The 22,465-nt window shown below is 37.4% G+C and overlaps 1 long non-coding RNA gene across 1 annotated transcript; it reads left to right on the plus strand.

Moving 5' to 3' along the window:
• The first annotated feature begins 2,762 nt into the window (after positions 1 to 2,762).
• Positions 2,763 to 16,681, plus strand: LOC116799241. The gene is made up of 4 exons (XR_004361026.1): positions 2,763 to 2,865; positions 8,784 to 8,910; positions 15,994 to 16,128; positions 16,568 to 16,681. It is a non-coding gene; the product is annotated as an uncharacterized LOC116799241 (long non-coding RNA).
• The last annotated feature ends 5,784 nt before the right edge of the window (positions 16,682 to 22,465 follow it).

The following is a 22,465-nucleotide window of genomic DNA, read 5'->3' on the forward strand; positions in this document are numbered from 1 at the left end:
CAATTGCTCTAGTGTGTTGAAACCATTTTATTTCAAGCAATTGTGAGACTGAGATCCAACAATACTACTATTTGTTACATGAAATTCATTAAAATTGCATTCAGAGCAGGCTTTGGTTGAGACTAGAAAATAGCCCCCAGTTCAAAAGCTGCCTGTTATCCATCTGGAGCAAGTGAAGTACAGTTCCTGTAATGTATTTATGTTTTTGGATGCTGAGACGTACATGTGAAGTAGGATGTATCAGAGTACATGTCAAGCTATAACCTCTGACAGGGTTATGGTCACCTTCTGAAAGTTCACTTAGACAAAACCAGGCCCTTTTAAACATGCATGTTTCATGGAGTCTGCTTCCTAGGAATGTCTGGGAAAGGCAGGGCAAGTGATTTAGAAGCAGTAATAATCCAAGCATTAAAAATAGTTGTAGGTACTCAACCCCATGTACCTTTTAGTTGCTTACACAAAGCCTGTAGGGACATGGCAGGTGACTGTACCGCAGTCAGTTTGTAAATGAATCTCTAGATGGAGCCAAAAATGCATGAGTTTTGTAGACAATAAAATGAACTCAAGATTTTTTCTACTGAAGGCCTACAGCTATGAGAAGCCATCTGATTCCATACCAGATCTTTATATCCACCTGGAAATTACCGAGGTTTCATAGTGGATTTTTTAGGGCTTAAAGCCTAAAAAATTGCAGTGCTAGTAGTCTAAACAATTGCACATCAGGACATTTTACTACATATTAATGGCTAATGTAATGCTAGGATCCCTTATCTCACTGTCAATCTGCACCTGCGCATCCATTACATGCACAAAATTAGTATGAAAATCTCATGGTGTGTCCTCCAATACTGGCCTGCTCATTAAAATTTTCTGAATTGTCAGCATTGATAAGTGCTAGTCACACCTGTTCCCTTTTGGTGCTGTGTTTTTGATGTGATATCTGGTTTGCCATTTACTAGCCCACTGATTTAGGAAAGCATTTACCAGCTTTGTTGTATGTTCAGGCTTAAGAATAACCCCTGATTGGTTTTATATGTTATTCTTGATTATTTTCATAATGTATACCATAATGGACTGTTTAAAGAGACTATTTAAAGTTGTGTTTACTTTCATTTTTCCCTCACACAACTTCACAGAAATGTATGGTTTCAGAGACTCATAATGGTAACTGATGTCCATGGAAAAGTAGGAAAGCATCTGTGTTAAAACTGACCAAATTTAAACCAACTTTATGAGCTCTCAAAGTCCTTTTGTGCTCAGAACCTCCTCTATCCTGCTGTCTCACTGGAGCTGAAGGTAGCTGCACTAAGGGACTGCACTTTTCCAGCCAATCCTGTAACAAAACACAGCGAGTTTGTGCCACATTCGGTTAAGACTAAGAGAAAACTACAGCTCTCAAAAATACAGCTTTCTTCACTGTCTGTGAAAAACTGCTTAAGACTGCATGATCTTGGGATCATGAAACAATTGCAGCCTCACAGTTGCTTGCTTTCTTGGCAAAAAGATAAGATCCCAGCAGTTACTGTGCTCACAGGTGCTGCAGAATACTCAGTGAAACAAGCCGAGAACCATGAGCTTTGCCTTGCATGGAACCCTTCTGGCACTAATTCTTGCAGAGATCCAACTAAGTAACCTCAGTTGCTCAGTCAGAAGTCCCACACCACCTCATTTTATTTCTGGCTTCATTGCATGAGATAACTCCTCTTTTCAGACAGTGATACTCATGTGCTGAGTGACCTAGAAACTTTTTGCCCCAGTCAGTAGAGCATCCTTATTCCTATCGTGGGACTGATGGAAGAACTGCAAGTGTGTCCATCTCTCAGCAGACTCAGCTTCAGGGCAGTAACTGCCTTTGCTCAATCTGTCGTTGATGAAAGGTGTCCATTAGACACAAAATGTGAAAGCAATTATTGGCACTTTTTCAAGGTAATAAAACCACAGTCTATTCCAGTGATTTATTCCTATCATAGTGACCCGCAAAGAGAGAATGAGGTAGATCTGGTTAATGTATGCAGAGAGTGGCTTTGCCATTATCTGCTGTTGAATGTGGATAATAGCACTAGGTGATATGGCAGCTCTATTTCTACCATGGTATTCCTCTGTGATCTCTGGCAAAGCACCAAGAGCCGATTTAACATTCACAGTGAAATGTCAAATAGTAGAACTTTATCTCTAGCCTCAGAGAAGCAATGACATGTGATTTATGTGAACAGAAAAGTGTGCTCTGTAGTGACAAGGAGCTAACTTTAAAGTAAATGAGAACTTGGATGACTAATAGAGATGAATAATGAAAAAAATAGTTTGAAAGGAAACTCTTTAAGTCAATCATCTGCTCAAAGTACAGTAACTTCAAAGTTAAGTCAGGTTGTTCAGAGCCTTGTCCCTTGAGTTTTTAAATTCTTCAGGGATGGAAATTATACAGTATTTATCCGTGATACCCAATTATTCTCATGTAATTAATTTTCCTTCTTGCACTATATGGCAGTTGCCTTTTTTCCCCTTTGCTATGCACTTCCATGATGATAAAGTCTGGATCCATTCTCTCTAAACTCTATTTAGGTATTTCAAGACTGAAATTAGAATCCCCTCTCTCTTCTCCTTTAGCTTTCTTTTCTACAGGCTAAACAAATGTGGTTTCTTCCAAAGTATGTGCATGGCAGGGGGGTTGGAAGTAGATGATCATTAAAGTCCTTTCCAACCCAAACAATTCTGTGATTCTATGATTCTGTGATTCTATGATTCTATGATTCTACATGCCATCTCCCTGAATACCTTAGTAACCCCAAGATTTCCTATTTGTTAACATATTTACTGAGAAGCGTAAAACTGGGCACAGTACTCCAGATGTAGCTTCATCAATGCCAGGTAAAGGGAAATAATCCCTTTCTTCTGTCTGGTTGCCATGCTCTAGCTAGCATTGGTCAATATATAGTTAGCCTTCACAATTGCAAGGGCTCATGTCCGCCAGGAATTGCATCTTTTTTACTGAAGTCTAGATAGACAACATTCACAGTCTTTCCCTCACTCACTAAATGGATCACCTGGTCATAGAAAGAGATAAGGTTGGTCAAGCAAGACCTGCCTTTCATAAACCCATGCTGACTGAGCCGGATCCCGTGGTTGTATTGTATGTGCTGCATGATGACACTCAAGATGATCTGCTCCATACCTTCCCTGGCAGTGAGCTGAGGCTGACAGACCTGTAGTTCCCCAGAGCCTCCTTCCAGCCCTTCTTGTAGATGCTTCACATTTGCTAACCTCCACTCAACTGGGACCTCCTTGGATACCCAGAACCACTCACAAATGATACAAAGTGGCTCAATGAACATTTTCACCAGCTTCCTCAGAATTCTTGGATGGATCCCTTCAAGCGCCATAGACTTGTGTGCATCTATGCAATGCAGCATGTTGCTGACCATCTTCCCTAGGATTATGGAGGCATCATTCTGCTTCCTGTCCCTCTCTTTCAGCTCAGTGGACTGATTACCCCAAGAACAACTGGTCTCACTATTCCTCCCTCCACACAGTGTGGGGCTTTGGCTCTTGTCTCTCTTTATGAAGGTTCTATCTTCTGTTCATCCTCTCTGATGCTACTGTATGCTCAGCTCCTCTGTTGTTCCTTCAACTGGTTGCTCGACTGATGACTTAACCAGGGCCCACTTCCAGCAGGTGACACTGCTATAGTCCCGGCAAGTGTTCTCAGGGAGTGGCACCCAACACTCTTTGCAGACTGAGACCTGTATGGTTTCATCCTCCTTTCAAGTTCTGTCCAAAGGTGAACCTCTCACAAATGCATCTCCTAGCTTCAATTTCCCATAATAGGGAGACAGATCATGTGTTAAGTACATGACTATGGACAGTCACCTCACAAAAATAGCTTTATTACCTCCCCTTTTGAATTGTATTGGTCTTTATTGCATGACTACATGCAGTGGTTTGCTGTTGTGTATCAAAGGGACCTTGGATTTCTGCGGTGTGACCTCCTGCCCCTTTTACCCATGTCTTCTCTTTTCATCCCTCTAGTCTGTTCATAGCCCTTGCCTCCAGGCATGAACAGAGCTTGTGTAGGCAAGGACACTTCTGTTTTCAAAATTCCTGTGTTTTACTGCTGAAATCTAATGACAGTATGAAAGATACAGGGATGCTGGAAGAGAAAAGAGGCCTCAGTTCACACTACCATGAAGAATTGATTTTAACAGCTTTTAACACCTGCAACTGTATGTTTCCTAATTTTCTGTGTACCTGCCCAGATATCTCAGGCTATGACTTGCAAAAGCCTTGAGAACTCACAGTAAGAGTAATTGGATCTGCATTTTTGCATATGAAGGGCTACTCATTGCAAGTGCCTTGAACAAACCAGATCCAGAATGCCTCAGATTAGGCAACCAAAATCAGCAGGTATTTTGAAATGTACCCTTTGTGTGTGGAACGCCACTCCTCTACCACAACGGTAAAATAAATTACTTTGTGAGACACATGCACGCACTGTAGTGAGAAAAACTCCTAAGAGAATTCATAGCTCTGTCTTCAGAACAATATGTATTAAATCATTTTGAGGGCCACACACTGAGTATCAAAGGGAAAACAGTACTGGATTATTGTTCATTAAGTGAGCATCGTTCATCTGATACACCAAAGGAAACAAGAGTCCTGCTGAATAAAAAACCTGTGACTATATAATGACATTACATCTTATTATAAGGAAGTGAGGGAAGAAGATGACTTCCACAATATAAACTCTAGTATTAGTAATTTATGGAGAGCTTATGCTAGACATAACATTACCATGACAGTTGTCACCAGGGAAGTGTTTGCCTTTTTGCTGAATGCAGACCAAGTCCAGAATGTCTTATGTCCCCTACTCAATATATAGCACAGCAACATCCTGCACTGTTGCTTTTTTAAAATTACATCACCAATTGTTTAACATCCTTTCCTGCCCACCACCATTTCCCCATTCATTTTTCCATCTGTCATGCATTAATGACCTTAATTTATCTGATGAAGATTATTACAGTGATGAAAGCATAACTATTGAAAGGAGGCAGTAACATTGTTAGGCTTGTCAGCTGGAGGAGATGCTCGTTTTCTGTGGACTAGCATTTGTGACTTTGTGTCTGTCAAACTTGGTTACTTTTATGAGGCTGAAATCCTGACCTTAATATTTTCTGCCTTCTTGCTGCCTATTTCTGAAAGGTTCATCATAGTCATTATCTTTCTCTAACTTGAGTGAATTTGAGTTGTCTCTCAAGGATGAAGGATGAGGAAAGGAGGTAATGATGACAGTTAGCAAGCTGTGACAGATCATACTGAAACATCTCAGCTACCAAAAAGCCAGCACCTCCTCCAGTTGATGATCCTGCTTCTGACTCTTCACCTTCCATGCCATACACTGTCCTTGTGTATTTAAATTTTACTTAAGTCCTTGTATTCATTTTCATTCTATTACATTAATTCTTAAGGTAAAAATTGCTTTACTGTCTGCTGACTTGCTAATCACTGCGTTTTTTACGAACACAAGCTTCACAGACAGAAGCATAACTGCTTTGTGACATTGGGGTGGATGAAAATAATGTTACACTAATATTTGTCACCAACCTCCTAAGTCTTCTGATACAAGAAAATAAGTTATCCTTTATCAGTTTTGGCAAAGTGGTCCAGTTCAGTTTAGTCCATCAGTGAAGGTGGCTTCAGCTAACATACTTGACTGCCAAGGGAGTAGGGAGCTCCCTTACATATACTTTTGCATGAACCTGCAGAGGTTGTGCCCTCCAGGTTGTGGGCAGGAATAACAAATTAAGGGCAGTACCACTAGAGCTGAAAGTGGACAACTTCTTTAGGATTAATAACAATGATCCATTGAAGTCAGCCTTTTCTACCAGTAGGAAGCAGAATAAACTACATCAGGAAAAGAAACCCAGCTTAGACTGTGTGCTTTTTCTTAATGGATTCATAACAGTCCCAAGACAGGAACTGAATGAATTTACCTGCTTATGCCAGATAACCAGCTACTATAATGAGGGTTACAAAGACTCATGCATCTAGGTTTCCTTTAGCACTCAAGATCACAGTGCTGGCTCTCTGTCCTGTGGAATAAAGGATTAATATAAATTGTAAATATTTCTTTCCAAAACAAAGGAATGCATTATTTTGAGACACACAAGTACAAGTAGGAGAAGCCACTTCCCATCATCACATGTTCCTGGAGACTTCAGTATGTGAAATAATTTTTTTTCTCCTATCCATATTTACACAGGAGAAATGTAATTAGAGGTTGGGATAAAGGAGGCTGTAAGCAAGCAAAACAATACAGCAAAACATTAGCTTTAGTAATTCTTGCTGTATTTCTTGTTCCAAGAAAGAAGCAACTATTTTTTACTGATATTGCACCACAGGAAGAGTGCAAGGGCAACAACAGGGATCTTGGGTTGATGTAATTGTTTTACATGACAATAGTTTTCTTGAGGTAGTCTCTCTAGGAGTCAGTCTATTGCAAGATCTCATCTATTACTGGTGAGAAAGAAAAGAGAACACCCACAGACAGTCTCTTCTGGGAAGTGGGCAAAATGATGGTCTGGTGTTCTTCCAGCAAATAAACTAACAGCAGCTAGATTTCAGTCTGCTGCAGAGATTTCTCACAGGCAGATTCTCCCTCAGTGGAATCAGGTTAACTCTTTTTGTTTGTTCAGTGGTTTTTTTTTAGAAACTACATTACTTTACACAGGAAAGGCTCAGATTAACAAAATACTTCTAAAGATGGTAAATATTATATTTTTTTAGTGAGACATGCAAGGACCAAGAGTAATAAGGGCTCCATTACTCAAATTATGAAGAGAAAAACTTTGAAAACATGGTTTCTAAGACAGGTTATGGGTAACATGTTATGGGTGCCTCTGAGTAACTCTTACATGGAGTGTAAGAGCTGAACTGATCTTTTTGGTGTTATTTCTGGTTTAACATTGCTAGTTGGAAGTAGATGTTGTACAGAAATCCTACTGAGTAGTAAGGAAAAAAATGACCCTGACAGAAAACAGTTATGATGGAAGAAAGACAGGCAACAGTATAACAAGGTAGAGGTGTTTTATTTTGCTTCCTTCTTTTTTTTTTTTTGTTTTTTTTTTTTTTTTTTTTTTTTTTGTTTTTGTGTTTTGTTTTTTTGTTTTTTTTTTTTTTGTTTTGTTTTGTTTCTGAAGAGTGGGAAAGAATAAACTGTGAAGCAATGACAAAGAAACCTAATATGTTTTAAGGCTTATTCCTTACAGGATTCAAAAATATTTCAAGTAATGTTCGATACAAATGGAAGGCAAAAAATCCTTCAAAAAATAAAATTAAACCCTTCTTTTTCCAATTAAATAATTTTAATTTAAAGCAAAATGAACAGCTCTAATCTTTATTAGAATACCCCTATTAGGGACACACAAGCTGATGTCCTTCCCCACAGTCACAAAGACTAAACCAAAGCAGTTTGGGATGGTTTGTCATGAGATCATCATCTAAATACACTTTCCCTAAAGATCTTCCATCTTGAGTATTCCCTCACTCCCATTCTAAACTTAGGAGGGAAAAATTTGAAGTTTCTTTTTTTGACATCTTTTCCTACATTTCTTCCTTTCACATATGCTTCTCTCTCTTTAGTGACATAATTCACAAGTCTTAAACAGAGTTTTGAAGAACAATATATTGGTGTCTTTCTAAAGTACTTTCGCTGTCTTAGTTATCCATCCAAATCTAAATGCTGTTGCCAGTTATTTATCTGGGAATTACTCAAACCAGAATGATTCAGCTCATGCAACTGGCACAGGTTCAGAAAAACTGATATGCTGAACTTGATCAGATTTTTATCAGTTAAAATGTATTAAGCTTTTTAAAACATTTTAAAAATATCGCCTAGTAAAGGTCAATGGAAAAGCCCATGTAATGACAAGAAAAAGTTATTTTTGGATATTAATGTATTGTCTATCAATTCTTGATTGTCCTTGTTTAGCAAAAACCAGAAGAGACATGCCACAGCACTTATGCATGAAGCTAGAGTTAGTGCTCTTTAAACAAAAGAATCAGCATGAGAGCTCTGAGCATATTCTAAAACTAAAATACTTTTGGGGTCTTAAATATTTATTTTAAGGCTGAATCTAATTCTAGACTTCAGAGATGCAAGACTGTTTACCAAATAAGGCATCAGATTGCTTAGTTTCTTTGAGATAAGCTATTTTTTTCAATACTATTTAATGGTAATTCAATCAACCAAAACATGACATATTCAGAACCAGCTGTTCAGAATTAGACTGCGCAATTTTCCATATTCCAACAAGAAAAGTAGGAAAAAAATTATGTTGTTTTGTTTTGGTTTTCTGTATTTTCTATTATGGTTACAGAATGTAATGTAACTTAAAAAGCCACCAGATTTTTTTATAATGCCAAACCACCCGACTGACAGCATTAAAAACACCATCTCATGAATCAGATTCAATCTATAAATTGAAACCAAACTCTACAAAGATCCAAGTAATTACAAGTAATTATGGAATAGGCCTTTATGATAATAAAACTAAATTGTCTGTGCTGAAATGACCAAGAAAAAGGTCTTGGCCTTGGTAAAAGATCTTTACTTGTAGGACCATGGAAAAGCTTTCCACCCTATCTCAGCTAACAGGCTAAAGACATAAGTAGGTTCCTGGGTATTCAGGATTTTAAAGATAGTTTAGAGATAGTTATACAATAGTATTAGGATATTTGTATCCTAGAAATTCTAGGAAGGATTTCTAGAAAAAAGTTCTTTGTCATAGGGAAACAGCTGAAGGGCCCAGCCCAGGGCAGAACATTAAGAGCAACCAGCTGCATTCCCTGGTTCAGGGAGCTCTGCCACAGGCATCAGAACTGCTGGACTGATATTGTCAAACAAAGTGAAGACACGTGAGTACAGAAAACAATATAATGGCCTGAAGAGAGTGCAGAAAGATAGGAGGACTGACATCCTGGCTGATTGCTTTAATTCAGATTTAGCCTTAAGCACATAGGATCAGGAGTAGCATTCAGGGTAAATGATTTATGAACTCTGTTTGATAAAGATGGTCAGGTCAAATGCCATGAAAGTTTTTCAGGAAGGAGATTGTTCTCAATATCCGTAAGATGATCTGATTGTGGGTCAAATTTCTTAGAGGACTGCAGGATACTGTAATTGAACAGCATGATAACTGAGAGGATGACTAGATAAACACCTGAAATTTGGAAAATCAAGAGAAAAATGATAAATAATTCAGCTTCAGGAAACAACAGTTCTAGCTCTCTAAATGAAACATATGAGAAGGAACAAACTTTTATTGCAGCAACAGAATGATATCATGGGCCGTATGTTCAAATATTGATTACATATTCAAGAGTTTTCTGAACCTGCAAAGGTTCATTCTGCAAAGTTGTACATCCAAATCCCCCAAAAAACTAGTGGAAAACATTAAACAAAATATATTTGACTTGGACTGGAGCATAGCCTAATGCAGCTATCTACATTTCAATTTGTGTTTTGAATTTTAGCTGACAGATAGAGTTAGTTAAATTCAATTAAATGCAAGAAAAAGTGAAGAATATGTCTTTCAGTTTTAAGCACAAGTTTTGAGCACCAGTTAAGCAACTCTATTCAAGTACTTGGATCCAGACAGACATATTCTTCAACTACAACTGTACAAGCTAATACAATTTTTGGTAAAGCCTCTGAAAACAGAGTCCTGACCAGATAAAGTCATGAGGAACTGTCACAGAACAAGTGGTTTTCTCATTTTATCTTAACTAGACAGAAAAATTAGTTGTTGAGGAAATACTCTAGGAAAACAGAGTAGAGTTCATTAAGTATACAACATATTGGCAAGACATCAAAACTAAAATGTCATGAAAACTTGTAGCAATCTAGGCAAGTAGAAAAAAAATTTTGTCAAAGACTGATACGAGTAAACTTCAACATGTTAGAGAATGATCATATCCCCTTGGAAGATCTGGCCTCTTTGAAACAAAGACAGATGAAAGTACATGACAACCCTGAGATACATGAGGCTGTTGATAAAAAATTAAAACAATACAGAACAGATTTTTCAAATTATAAAGCCCAGACCTGGTTAGCCAGTCAATTCCCTTTACTGGCAAAATGTCCTAAAGCTAGTTTTGAAAACCATCCATAAGTATTCCATTTAGCTGCATTGCAAGAGGAAAGAAAAATACATAAAAAGAGAAAAACAAAACAAAACAAAAACCCCACAGGTTTACTAAGTCATGAGGATACTCTCTCAGAGAAGGATAGAAGGTTTATAGCCTGATTCCTGAATATGCTTCTTTGCAATAATGAGATATAAAGAAAGTATGGAAAATTATATAACAGTTGCCAAGGTATCAGTATCACAGCATCATTTATGTACAATCCGCTTGTTTTATATAGTTTTATCTGTTTCATTCACTTCCGTCACCCATAGATGCTGACCTGAAATGGAATAAACATACTTTTTGACTTTACAATAGAGCAACTATTTAGCAAGCAAAATGTAACTTCCATGCTGGACAAGACCTAATGATTTATTCATCACAATTTCTTCTTTTGATAGTAGTTGGCGTCTAGTACCTCATGGAGAAGCAGAAGTTTATCTCCCCAACAATAAACTACCTAACTACAGACCTTTTTAGTCTGCACATTATCTAATTCAACCTGTGCCTAAATTTGGGATGTCTTTCAGATCTCCATTCTACAGATTAAGCATTTCATTTACTACTGTGTTCAAAACAATCTAGGCATTTTGTGGAGTGATTCCTTCATTCTTTTGCTCCAAAGACTGACATCCACACAGTGAAACTTCACATATTTTTTTCCCCACAATTTGGCACTGCATGTTGAAGAAGGTACTAGCATTATCTTCCTAAATTTAGGGTGAAATCTTTGACAGATCTTAAAAGGTCTGAATGGTTTTCAAGGCAGTTGAAAGTTTCAGAGTTGGTTTGCATATCCTGGCATTTTTCTGCAAATCCTGCAGAATCGTTTCCTAATTGAAGGAGATAAAGAAGTTAGTCACTATAGAGAACATTTCTTACAAAGTTTTCAGATCAAAGATGCAACTCATTTTTTTGGCAGTAGAATGTTTATTTGACATTAGTGTGCAACACTTAAAGACTAATTTAGTTTCCAAGAAGCTATCCACAGACAGGGAATTTAACAAAGGTATTCGTTCATTGCTTTTCTAACCATCTCATTTGAAATACCATCTTGAGCCACAAACAGCTACAATCTAAAGGGTGTATCAGTTGAGAAGCATATTTCAAATTAAAACTCAGTTTCTCCTGATTTTCACGCTGAATGGTGCTGCTACATGTGATTAAGAAAATTCACAAGAGGTTTTGTTTGTTTGTTTTGTTTTAAATTGCCTGAACATTTGCAACTCTTGATTTGGAGAACTGGACTGTTACCCTTACAATAGATTTGGATAACACTGGAAATAGTGAGGAAGATGGGGAGCAGGGACAGAGCATGCAACTACTAATCAGAAAGTATGAAGAAAGAAATTATCATTAGTAATTAGAAATGAGATGTGGGATGCCATTCGAAAACTACAGGTCAGGAATTGTCTTTCTGTGTGTTCAAAGAGTTTGGTAAGACATTCAAAGGCCTGGAAGTAAACCAGGGAATATCGGATTCCTAGCTGTGCACAATGTGAAGGATCACTCCACTAGTTTTCACTGATGAATTTAGAGGAACATTTGACATTCAAATAACTTTTAGACAATTGGTGACTTTGGAAGAAGGCTAAGGACAGCACATACCTCGTGACAGACAGCATGCTGAGCTGGCAGATGCCAACACCAGACTTAAAAATGTTGGTTCCCTCTCATCAAGTCACAAAAACTGCCTAGTTACTTTGTAGAAAATTAGGCATCTAGTTAGGGTCAATTCTTAATACTTAGCATAAAAATATTCGCAAAAGCTAGATTTAGGCACAGAAGGTTGTTTACTCTAATTGATGAAAAGATAAACATATTTTTGCAATTTAGTTTCAATTTCTACAGACAACTCAAGGCAGAAGACCCTTGCTACCCCCTTAGTTCAATTTAATTTTTTTTTTTGTGAATACTCTTTTCCTTTTGTGATGATTGAAGGTTTTTCTTCCCATTTGAGATTCTAAGAACTCTTCTAGCATTGCTGCAAGGTTTTTTTTATTGCATTTTGCAACCCGCTGTGATCTGTAAATCTATTAGAAAGAGTGTCAAATGTCTATTGTTTGGTCCTTGAGCAGCACAAATCTTACATTTTTTCTTTGTTTCCAAATTCACTAGTACTGTCATCTCCAGAGAAAGCTTCATAAATACAATCTGGCATATACAAATAAATTGAGTTGTGCTTTTTTCCCTAGATATCTGGGGTATAAAAGGAGAAAACCAAAGAAACCTACCTAGCAATTCTTCTCAACACGTTCTTAAGAAACTCAAAGCAGGGACCATCTGCAGACTGCCATAAATAGATAGAAGGAACATACTTCAGAGGGTGCATTCTCTTACCATTTATACCATCAGTGACTTAGCCATAGCTGAGGTAGAGAAGCTCAAAGTTCCAAGTTTACTGCAGAATCACACATACTGGATTTTATATGGGAGAAACTATGCCACCCAGTGGAAGCTTAAAATCATAGAAGAAAAAGTGCTGAGGGAGAAAAGGGGAAAAAGATTTCCCTGATATTTCAAATTAAAAAAATGAAATCCATGATAAAACAATTTACCATCAAAAGATTAAGAAAAAGCATATGAGGAAACAACTCTGATACTCATAGCTGATTTTATTAACACCAGACAAAAAAAAATCTTCATGTTAATTAGAACTTCCCAAAGACATCTAACCAGATCTCTGGTGGAAGTTCTATATGCCATGAGCAGACCTGTTGGAATATGGTGCAGCATCTATTACCTTGGAGTTTCTCTTCCAAGGAAAATAAGTTACAGAAAAGACGATATAGTGAAAGAGGCAGCCTGCCTAACTGATCATCTCAACAGAGCAACTCCCTGGAACCTTGAAATAAAGACAGAGGACAACCAAGTGCTTTGGAAAAAAGTATGAAAATGTGGTTAAAACAATTTCTACAGGCAAAATAGAGTTAGGTTTGAAACCTCTGTATTTCATTTTGTCCTATCTCTATCGCCTTGCAGTCATTTATGATCACATTGAGAAAGCTTGTTTTGCCAAAGGATTTTAAAAGACCTCAACAGTTTCCATTTTGTTTGGAGATATTTTTCTTTCATGTATGCCTCACTGTATTGGGTCTACCTGAGGTGATGTTAATTTGTTCCACAGCAGCCCTCACAATGCTGTTACTAGTATTGGTAGCTGGAAAGGTGTTGATAACACACCACTGTGTTGGCTGCTGCTGAGGACTGCTCCCACAGCATCAAGGCCATCTCTACAGCATTCCCCTCTCACCAGTCGGCAAAATCTTGGGAGAAGACACAACCAGTACAGTTGACTCAAACTGACCGAAGGGGTGTCCCATACCATGCCACATGTGCTCAGTAAAAAATGTCAGGAGAAAGGAAGTGGGGTGAAGATGGAGTGGGCAGTGGGAGGGTCATTGTCATTAAAGACATTTGTCTTCTAGGGCAACTGCTACACATACTGAAGCATTTGTCCTGGGAAGTGGCTGAACATTACCCGTTGATGGGAAGTGGAGAATAAATCATTTGTTTTTCTTTGCTTTGGCACACAGTCCTTACTGTTGCTTATTAAACTGCCTTTTTCTTGATCCACAATTTTTTTCCATCCTGTTTTCTTCCCCCTTATCCTGCTGAGGAGGTGAGTGATAGAGTGGCTTGGTGGGAACTTGGCAGCAGCCAAGGTCAACCCATCACAGCCACTACTAACCTATAAGGCATTTCTGTTGGTGCTACTTGTTACCCAAACAGTTAATAAAAAGTGCTAGTTGGAATAATACAACATACAAAAAGCACCGTTTCAGGGTCTTCCTAATTTTTATTTTTTTTCCTCATATTCAGAAATACATGTATTCCTCTAATCCTATCATACACCACTTGGTGTAGTGGGGTACTTATTAAAGTACCTCAGTGAGTGACCAATAATTTTGTATTTTATTACAAATACCTACACAATATTCCAAATGTTGAATACCTTATATGCAAAATGTGGAAAAATAAATGATGTATAAAACTAGAAGGCACACTGAGTGCTAAATATCCTGTATTGCAGTTATCATAGTTGGCATTTAGTTACTTTCAGTCACAATCACAAAACCCACTATCTATTTTGGCATAATTTTTAATACAGACTATAACTTTGATTATTGGTGTACACAATTTTATGAACAAAAAAGAAAAAAAAATCAATGATAATATGAAAACCCCACTTTAAAAAAGATATTTGCATTTATATATTTGAGTCTTCCACATATTAAATTGCATTCAAAGTGAATTTCACATTATTGACTCTCCAATTTGTTTAAAGTCCCATAAAAATGTGTATGTTCGTAGTATATTAAAAATATCCCTTGAATGAAAACATACAATTATTATAATCAGGAAAACTATTAGAAAAAAGGAAGAAAGAGTGTGAAAAATCTTGTACCACAAATTGATGGTCATTGCAATTCTTACAGAATTCTATTGTAAGTAAAGAGTTGATTAAAGTAAGAAAGACTATTGAAAACATTATATATCCTTTCTTATGAAATTTGTGGTAGGAGTCTTCTGAAAGTGAATACAGTCTAGGAGTTTTGTGGATTTTTTTTTCTTGCACCTATACTTACATTAAAATAAAAAGTCCTAAAATGAATGTACTGTGTAATGGCATCATACTTAAACATAAAATAAAAACAGAGATGCCTTCCTCTTTGGGTACAGCTACACTGCTTCCTCCAGTGCCCACGTCAAAGTAAGAAGTTCTTGTTTTCTTTCCTGTCTAGTGAAGGGATTTCAGTCCTGTAGTCCTGTGTCTCCCAGGCATGTGCTGAATCCATAAGCTAGTCTCAAGTTTGGTGCCAAATAAATTACCATCATTTGAAAAACTTCCCTAGCATTTTTGACCTGTCATAAACATTGTATGTCCATGCCATAAGGGAGAAATAGTTCCTTCAGTTTTCTCAGTTGTGATAATCTTAATTTTCTTTATTTTTCTAGTGGAAAATAAAATATGTAGGATGAAGGATTTTGTGTGATGGTTAGCATGGCTTCTTACCTATATAAAGTTGCAACTAATTCTCTAGTCAAATTCAAGGCTGGGAAATTATACTACAGCAAACTGCAGTGATTTCTGTATTGCTAAACAGAGTGTTAAAGCCAAATCAAAGATGAAAGGATTTTCTATAGTATGTTTTGTATTAGAAAACAATGCACCATCATGGCACTAACAAAAAAAAAAATTGTAGGAACTCATCTTCTCTCACAACTGTTCTATTGTGTTTTACAGAGATTCTTTTCTCACCTTACCCTTTCCAAAGTTTTTCCAATTCTTAGGATGCAGATATACAGAACAGCAAAAGGAAGTGGACTGGCACTCCTCTAACCTCGGTCAGCCTGTCTAGAGAATTAAACACCAGCTGTTTGTTATTTCTCTCCAGCAACTGGTTCCCAGTTTCCTGCAGTGGCCTGATCACTAGTATTCCCTTCCTAAATAATAAAATTTTTATTCCCCCATATGCTGTATTACAAATTTCAACCCTCCAGTTTTCCATCTCTCCCTTCCACCATACATGCCTGCAGTCCTCCTAATGCCCAGCTTCAAGGATTCTTTCTCCCCCATCCACAGATCTATCACAGACACATCTCCCCCACAGAGAGAAGGAGTCTTTCAGAAAAAGTGGTATGAGGGGACCAGATTTTTATTTTGTTTGCTATGGTGAAGAAAACATGTGGCCATTCTCTTTTTCGCCATTATTTGCTTTCCACCGAAACCAGAATGGATGACTTGTACAGGCATACACTTCTCAGTTATTACAAAGAACAGCTTTGTAAACTGCTCTATTGTTTCAGTGGGTGGAAACCAAGACACCAAAGATGAAGTCAATATTAAATTACATAATGTGTAAAACAAGCATGCAAACAGAAGAGGTTTTTTGAAGACCATAAGAAAACCTGACATTTGCTTCAGACCTGAAAGACACACAGGTGAGGAAATGTATACACGGATAGCAAGCCAGTGTGTCCTGTTTCAAAGCAGTGGGTAATAGTGAACTAACTCAGCCTTGAAAGCAAGCTAATGAATAGACAACTGAACAGTTTGCCAGTGAGTTATCTAAACCTTGAACACTCCTGGTGGAAGCAGTACAAAGGGTGAGAAGGGCTGAGCTCGACTGTTTGGATTTTGTTGGGTAAATGTTATGAACACAACAGTGGCGTCTTATTATTGTGAGCATGTAAATGAAGGAACTGAATCTCTTTGGATAGTGAAGTAGGTACAGATGGTACTGGAGAAATTATTTTGCTGCTACTTGGAACACATGAGTCTGCACAAATATATGTGATCTGTTTTTAAAAATCTAGGAGTATTTCTGCCTAGTGACAGAAAGCACAACATATTAAAAAAGAAAACCTCTCCTTATAATAGGATCCAAACTAAATGGTGAAAATCAGGAAAACTCCAGTCTGCTTATTAGTGCATTAAATTTCAAGACAGAACTCATTTTTGGATGCATGTTAAGACTATGGGAAAGTGGTGTACAAGAAGGCAAGTTACTCATGTCCTTCACATGAACCTAACTGACATTTTAATGAACTGAATTATGCTTGCATAAATAATTTAATGTAAAGTATAGTAAGGTTGAAATAAGAAAGGAGCAAAGCTGGCTAAATATTTTCTGCTCTTCAACCCTCACAGCTGCTGTTTGTCCTCTCTCCTCCATGCTGTTTTGACAGAAGACTGTGCCGTGAATTGGGACAGGGAGCTGGTCTGGAAGAAAATGAGAAAACACTCTGAAACTAAAAGGTGGAGATGTCCACAGATGTAGGTGTTCTGTTCTTGTTAAAGCAGGAACTTTATTTTTTCACAGAAGTCACTCATTCATCATGACTACTGTTCATAGTTATGTATGGCTTTTTAAGAGAAGAGCTTTGTTCTGTAGTGTTCTGAAGAAGGAATGAAAGTACTACTAAGCATGTTCTATCACTTATTCCAAGGCTAGTTCTTTTGCTCTTTTACCAGGAGGACTCTACAAGGATATACCATGTAGTCTAAGCTATTTCAGCGAAACACTTTCTTATGTAAACTACCTATAGTAAAAAAAAGTTCTATTATACTAGCAAAAACCACACATGCAGAAAGCAGCGCAGGTTTGACACTGTATCTGTGGTTCTACCAGCAGTTTAAACTGATGTAACAGTGCTGTTCCATGACTGGACCTTATGACACTGAACATTAATTTGCAATATAATTTAGAGCATAGAACATACTGTGAAACTTGTTCTGTTTTGGAAGGGAAAGGCAACCTTTTTTGATCTTTTTGCTACTACCTTTAGCAGAGGTGGCAGTGACACTGCAATTCAAGGTAGATAATTAGCCAGCCCACACAGAGCCTGATTACTTTCTAAGAGGAAATAATATGGAGAAATAGACTCAGAAGAACACAACACTTGATTCTCATCACCAAATTCTCTCAAGAAATCACAGAATATGTGAAGTTGGAAGGAACCCATAAAGATCGAGTTCAACTCCCTGCTCCTGGTAGAACAACTTAAAAGTAAACCGTATGACTGAAAGCATTGACCAGATGCTCCTTCAACTCTGACAGGCTTGATGCCATGACCACTTCCCCGGGGAGCCTGTTCCAGTGACAAACCACCCTCTCAGAGAAGAACATTTTACTAGTGTTCAATGTGAACCTCCACTGATGCAGCTTCATTCCATTCCACGCGTCACCGGAGAGAGATCAGCACCCGTTCTTCACTGCCCACCTTGAGGAAGTTGCAGGGTGCAATGAGTAGATTTTGTTAAAACTGAACCACATTGCAGTTCATAAAATGACAAGTTTAGCTATTTACCTTGTTTCGTCTTTTGTGTCTTTAACAAATTACTCCTCCAGCTACTTTCAAAGGAAAAGCATACAAATGATCTTCCAGATGCAGCCTTTTCAGTCGGATATCTATGACCAGAAATAGAACCTGATGGTGTTTTTCCTTCCTTAGATGTTCAAGACAAAAATGATCTGTTTCAAATACAAAATTAAAAAAAAAAAGAGTAGATGTGCATAAATACTTAAATTTATTGGATTTTTTTCCCCCAAAAGGACATATCATATTGCCCATATGTGCAGACATGTTGGACTAGGGCATCTCAAAATCCTGTCCTACTCAGATTACTTTTAAGCATCTTGATATTTTTTTGTCAGACCCATTTATATGAATAAAATCTAAAGGGAAAGAAAAGGTGTGGATAGTATGCAAAGAATCAGTTGTTCATTCTCGAATCCACAACTGGAAAATCTTTGTTTACTTGCTTCCTAACTTCTTGAATTAGAAGAGTGGATATGTGTATCTACTCCGAAGATGATATATGATAGTGCTGATAAATGTAGTAGACAGACACAAAATATTTCACAACACACCCTGGTAAGCATGTCATTTTCTAACAGGCACCCAAATAGGTTCTTCCAAACTCCCATATTCGTTTGCTGTGCTAGGCATCCAGCTAATTTTTTTTCCCAATGTCTAATGTCATAAATTTTCTCAGAAGTTAAATGATTTGTGGATCACACAAGACTGACGTTAATGGATGACACGATTTTTTATTTTTAAACATAAAAATTGATTTGATAATGTGTATTGACTGAAGAAGTATTTGACATATTTTAAATGAAAAGAAAACTGAACTTATTAATAAAGTTTTTCTTCTACAACTCACTGCTTTTCTGTCACTTCTGTATTCTGGCTAAATCATTTATATGCCACAAATTCACAAATGAATCATGATCGAGTATATGATTACTGTGAATACACCATAACAATGAATGATTTTCATTAATTCGGAACCACAATAATTCTTCCCATGAAAATTTTCTGTAATGATGAAGTGTTCTCTTCTGTCAGTATAGATTGTCATTAAAAACATTCAAGAAAAGGTTAAGAATGGTGGGACACTGGTGAAATAATCAAGGATAAAATGTGAGTTTGTAAAAATGGTCTTTGAGGTTTCAGCAAAGAATACTAAAAAACTTTCAAAACTAGCTAAAATAATATACTTCCCCCCCATTTTTTCTTCAAAAACAGTTTCTGACGCTGCCACACATACTGAAATCTTCTGGATATCCATTTTGTATTCTTTATGAGTAAGAACTTGTCTGAGGCTGACTGTGCTTTATATTGTTTTTGCTATAACGACAACATACTGTTCCAGCAAGAAGACAGGATTCCTAAAGACAGGATTACTCAAGTTACATATTGGGGAAACAATAGAGCAGCACAGAAAATGGTGATATAGCAGCCATGAAGGTGATTTTACATCACCCTCAGACATTAAACAAATAGTTAGAACACTGGCATGTTAATGGAAAATTGTTTAAGTTACTAAGAAGGAAAGCTATTAAAAAACTCATAATGTCGAAAAATTCTTTAAGCTTTTAGTGATGGGAAACAGAATCATCCAGTGGAATGCAAACAAATGTTTCTGTCAGCTATAAAGAGATCTGTTGTCTATTACCAAGGCTGTCATGATATGTTGTATTTGTGAGGTGGACTCTTGAAGAAGTCAGGTGTCTTTGTCAACAACGTGTGCCTGCTTGAGCTGCAGGTACCACCTGGATCACCTCTATCCCTCTGCTGCTTTTGATAAAAACGAGTTCATGCTGCTTTTGATAGAAATGAGTCTTGCCTTTTTAATCATGTTGCCCAGGATGATTGTCTCTGACCCACATACACAGTAACACAGAGCCCTTATAGCCAGAGATGAGTCAGATCAATTAGGGCTGGACCTTCTCTTATGAATTCCAAGTCTGCATGAACTGATTGCAACATCAAGGATCCACAAAGTAAAGGAAAGCAATGAAGACTGTAGATTTCTGAGGTATGCAAAAATCAGTGAACAGTTCTCAATACTTGTAATGAGCCATATATTTCACCACAGTCTTTGAAATGTTCTCTCATTACTTTCTTGAGGCTTAAAAACATTACAGATGAGACAAGTGGTGACAGCAGCATAGGCAGCACCTTCCTCAACATTTTACTATGAATTGTGTTCCCCACTTATTTAATTTTGAAAAATGCCATTTGTGTAAATCACAAATACCATTTGTGATTTACTTTAGTATGTGAGGATGTCACCGGAAATGGTCACCTGCACACATTGTATGTGTGGAAAAAACAGACGTTCTGCCTCCTTACCAAGTGAACTTTATAATCGTATTTAAAAGAAATAAGAAAAAAAGAACAACAAAGTACTCAACATTACTATGTTTTAAATCTAGAAAAGGTGCAGCCATGAATTAATTGATCCAAAAAAACCCCTTGTTTGGGAGAGAAGAAATAGAATAGTTTCCTATGTCATGGACCACATAAAGAGATTAATCCTAAAACCACTTAGTCGCTACACTGGATGGAAATGAAATAAGAGGAAGTGGCTGCTACAGCCATAACAAGTATCTGCAGATGGAGGGCAAATAGTGGGCCTGCTCCTTTTGGCAACAGCTCATTTCCACATCATTTGACTGTAACAAGAGAGCTCAGCCTGAACAACATAGTGCAAAAAAAGTACATTAGTGCAATAAAAGTCTCTTTAAATTTCTAGAATCTTATGACTGCTTTTTGGAAAGGAGATTGCAGGAAGAAGAGAGAACCTGGAAGGAGTAAGAAGCAAATAAACCACTTCTGTATTCCCCTGAACTAGAGACCACAGACAGCATGAAGCTGGGACAATCCTCCCGTCCGCTCTTGAAGTAGAACAGGGCAGTAACGCTAAATCACAGCACTGAACAGTACGAGCGCTGATCCAGCCCTCCTCTCATTTGTGATACAGAGCTGTCTCCCTCCCTGCAGTGCTTTGTAGCAGAGCAAGTAGCCTGATGAACTCAAAAAGCAGAGGTATCTGGCTGTAACACAGTAGAGCCTTCATTTCTACACTCAAATCTGCAGTACTGCAGAGAGGGCCAGTCCAGCACAAGTGGAAAACAATTAAAAAAGAAGATACTCTTTGGCTTTTTTTAAATCCACTTATTTTGTGGGGTAGTATCATGCTGTTTACAACACACACCATAATAAAGACTTACCTTTCAGAAGGAATTTAAGCACCCTGGGTGCTAATTTGGTTTGCATATGATCCTGAAATGTAAAAGCCCATAAAGACCAAATTTTGAAAATTACCTTTAAATATAAGAAGAGGACATTAGCTTTAATAATATTTCAAACAATTTAAGCATTAGTTAGTTTTCAAAGTAAACTTACCACCAGCTTTCCCTGTGTTCAGTAAACAACTTTAGGGTTTGTTTTCCTGAAGATCCTGCTTACTGTGAATACATACTGATTTCTTTCCCAAATGCCCTGTGTTTTCAGTTACACAGATGATACTCCTTGCTCAACTTGACCTTCCAGATTGTTCTGTGGTGTGCCAAGCCTCACAATCCTGTAGTGGGCTGTATTTCCACTCACTCTTACTTTACCCTCCAATTACAGTGTTCTGGGTTTTGTTCTAAGCTGCAAGATGCTGCCAGGCAGCTCCAGTACCTCTCACCTTAAGAAAGACCATCACTGAATTTCCTAAATCTTGTTTTGTTTTGTTTATTTGTTTTGAACTGTCTGTCTGACTTTCAAGCTTAACCTAGAATTCTTCCTATATCTAGCATCCTCCACTGTGCCACCCCAAAGCTTGGCCTTCTATTAGCCATTACACTCACCTGATGGTCCTCATGAATTCCCACTTTGGACTTGAGCTTGTCTTGGGAACAGTCCATGAAGAGTTTGATCCTGATGAGGCTTTCTTGCTGTCCCTTTTTGAAAGCTTCAAGGCAAGATCAAGAACTCTTGAGGCATGCTGGGATGAAACTAGGTGTGGAGTAATGGTATCTAAGTGAAGGTTGAGTGTTGTCAGAGGCTGATGAGTGCTGTTGATCTGAGAGGAATTATTAGAGAACAATTAATACAATTTTTAACAGGCTCATAATCTGTTTTTTTCTCTATCATCTTCCCCATGTACAAATATCAAAGAGATTAGTAGCATCTTACTTATAAACAAAGCGATGTGCCCAATGTCACAAAGTATTGCAGAATGAGATCTGAAATTTCTGCTGCTATCTCTTAATCCACAACCAAATTAAACACAGTGGAGTTTGTTTATGCTTACCTGTTCTTGTCTTAGTTTTTAATTTGCTGTGTATGCTATAGCAGCAGCTTTACTTGCACTTGAGACAGGGAGAAAAATTTGAGAGAAATAATCAAAAGCAGGTTGTCATTATAACATGTTATTACATAATTTCCTCAGATTATATTTCTACAAAATACTGTAAATTCCTTGTTTTCACATAAA

Source organism: Chiroxiphia lanceolata, chromosome 1 (genome assembly GCF_009829145.1).
Source record: "Chiroxiphia lanceolata isolate bChiLan1 chromosome 1, bChiLan1.pri, whole genome shotgun sequence".
NCBI lineage: Eukaryota > Metazoa > Chordata > Aves > Passeriformes > Pipridae > Chiroxiphia > Chiroxiphia lanceolata.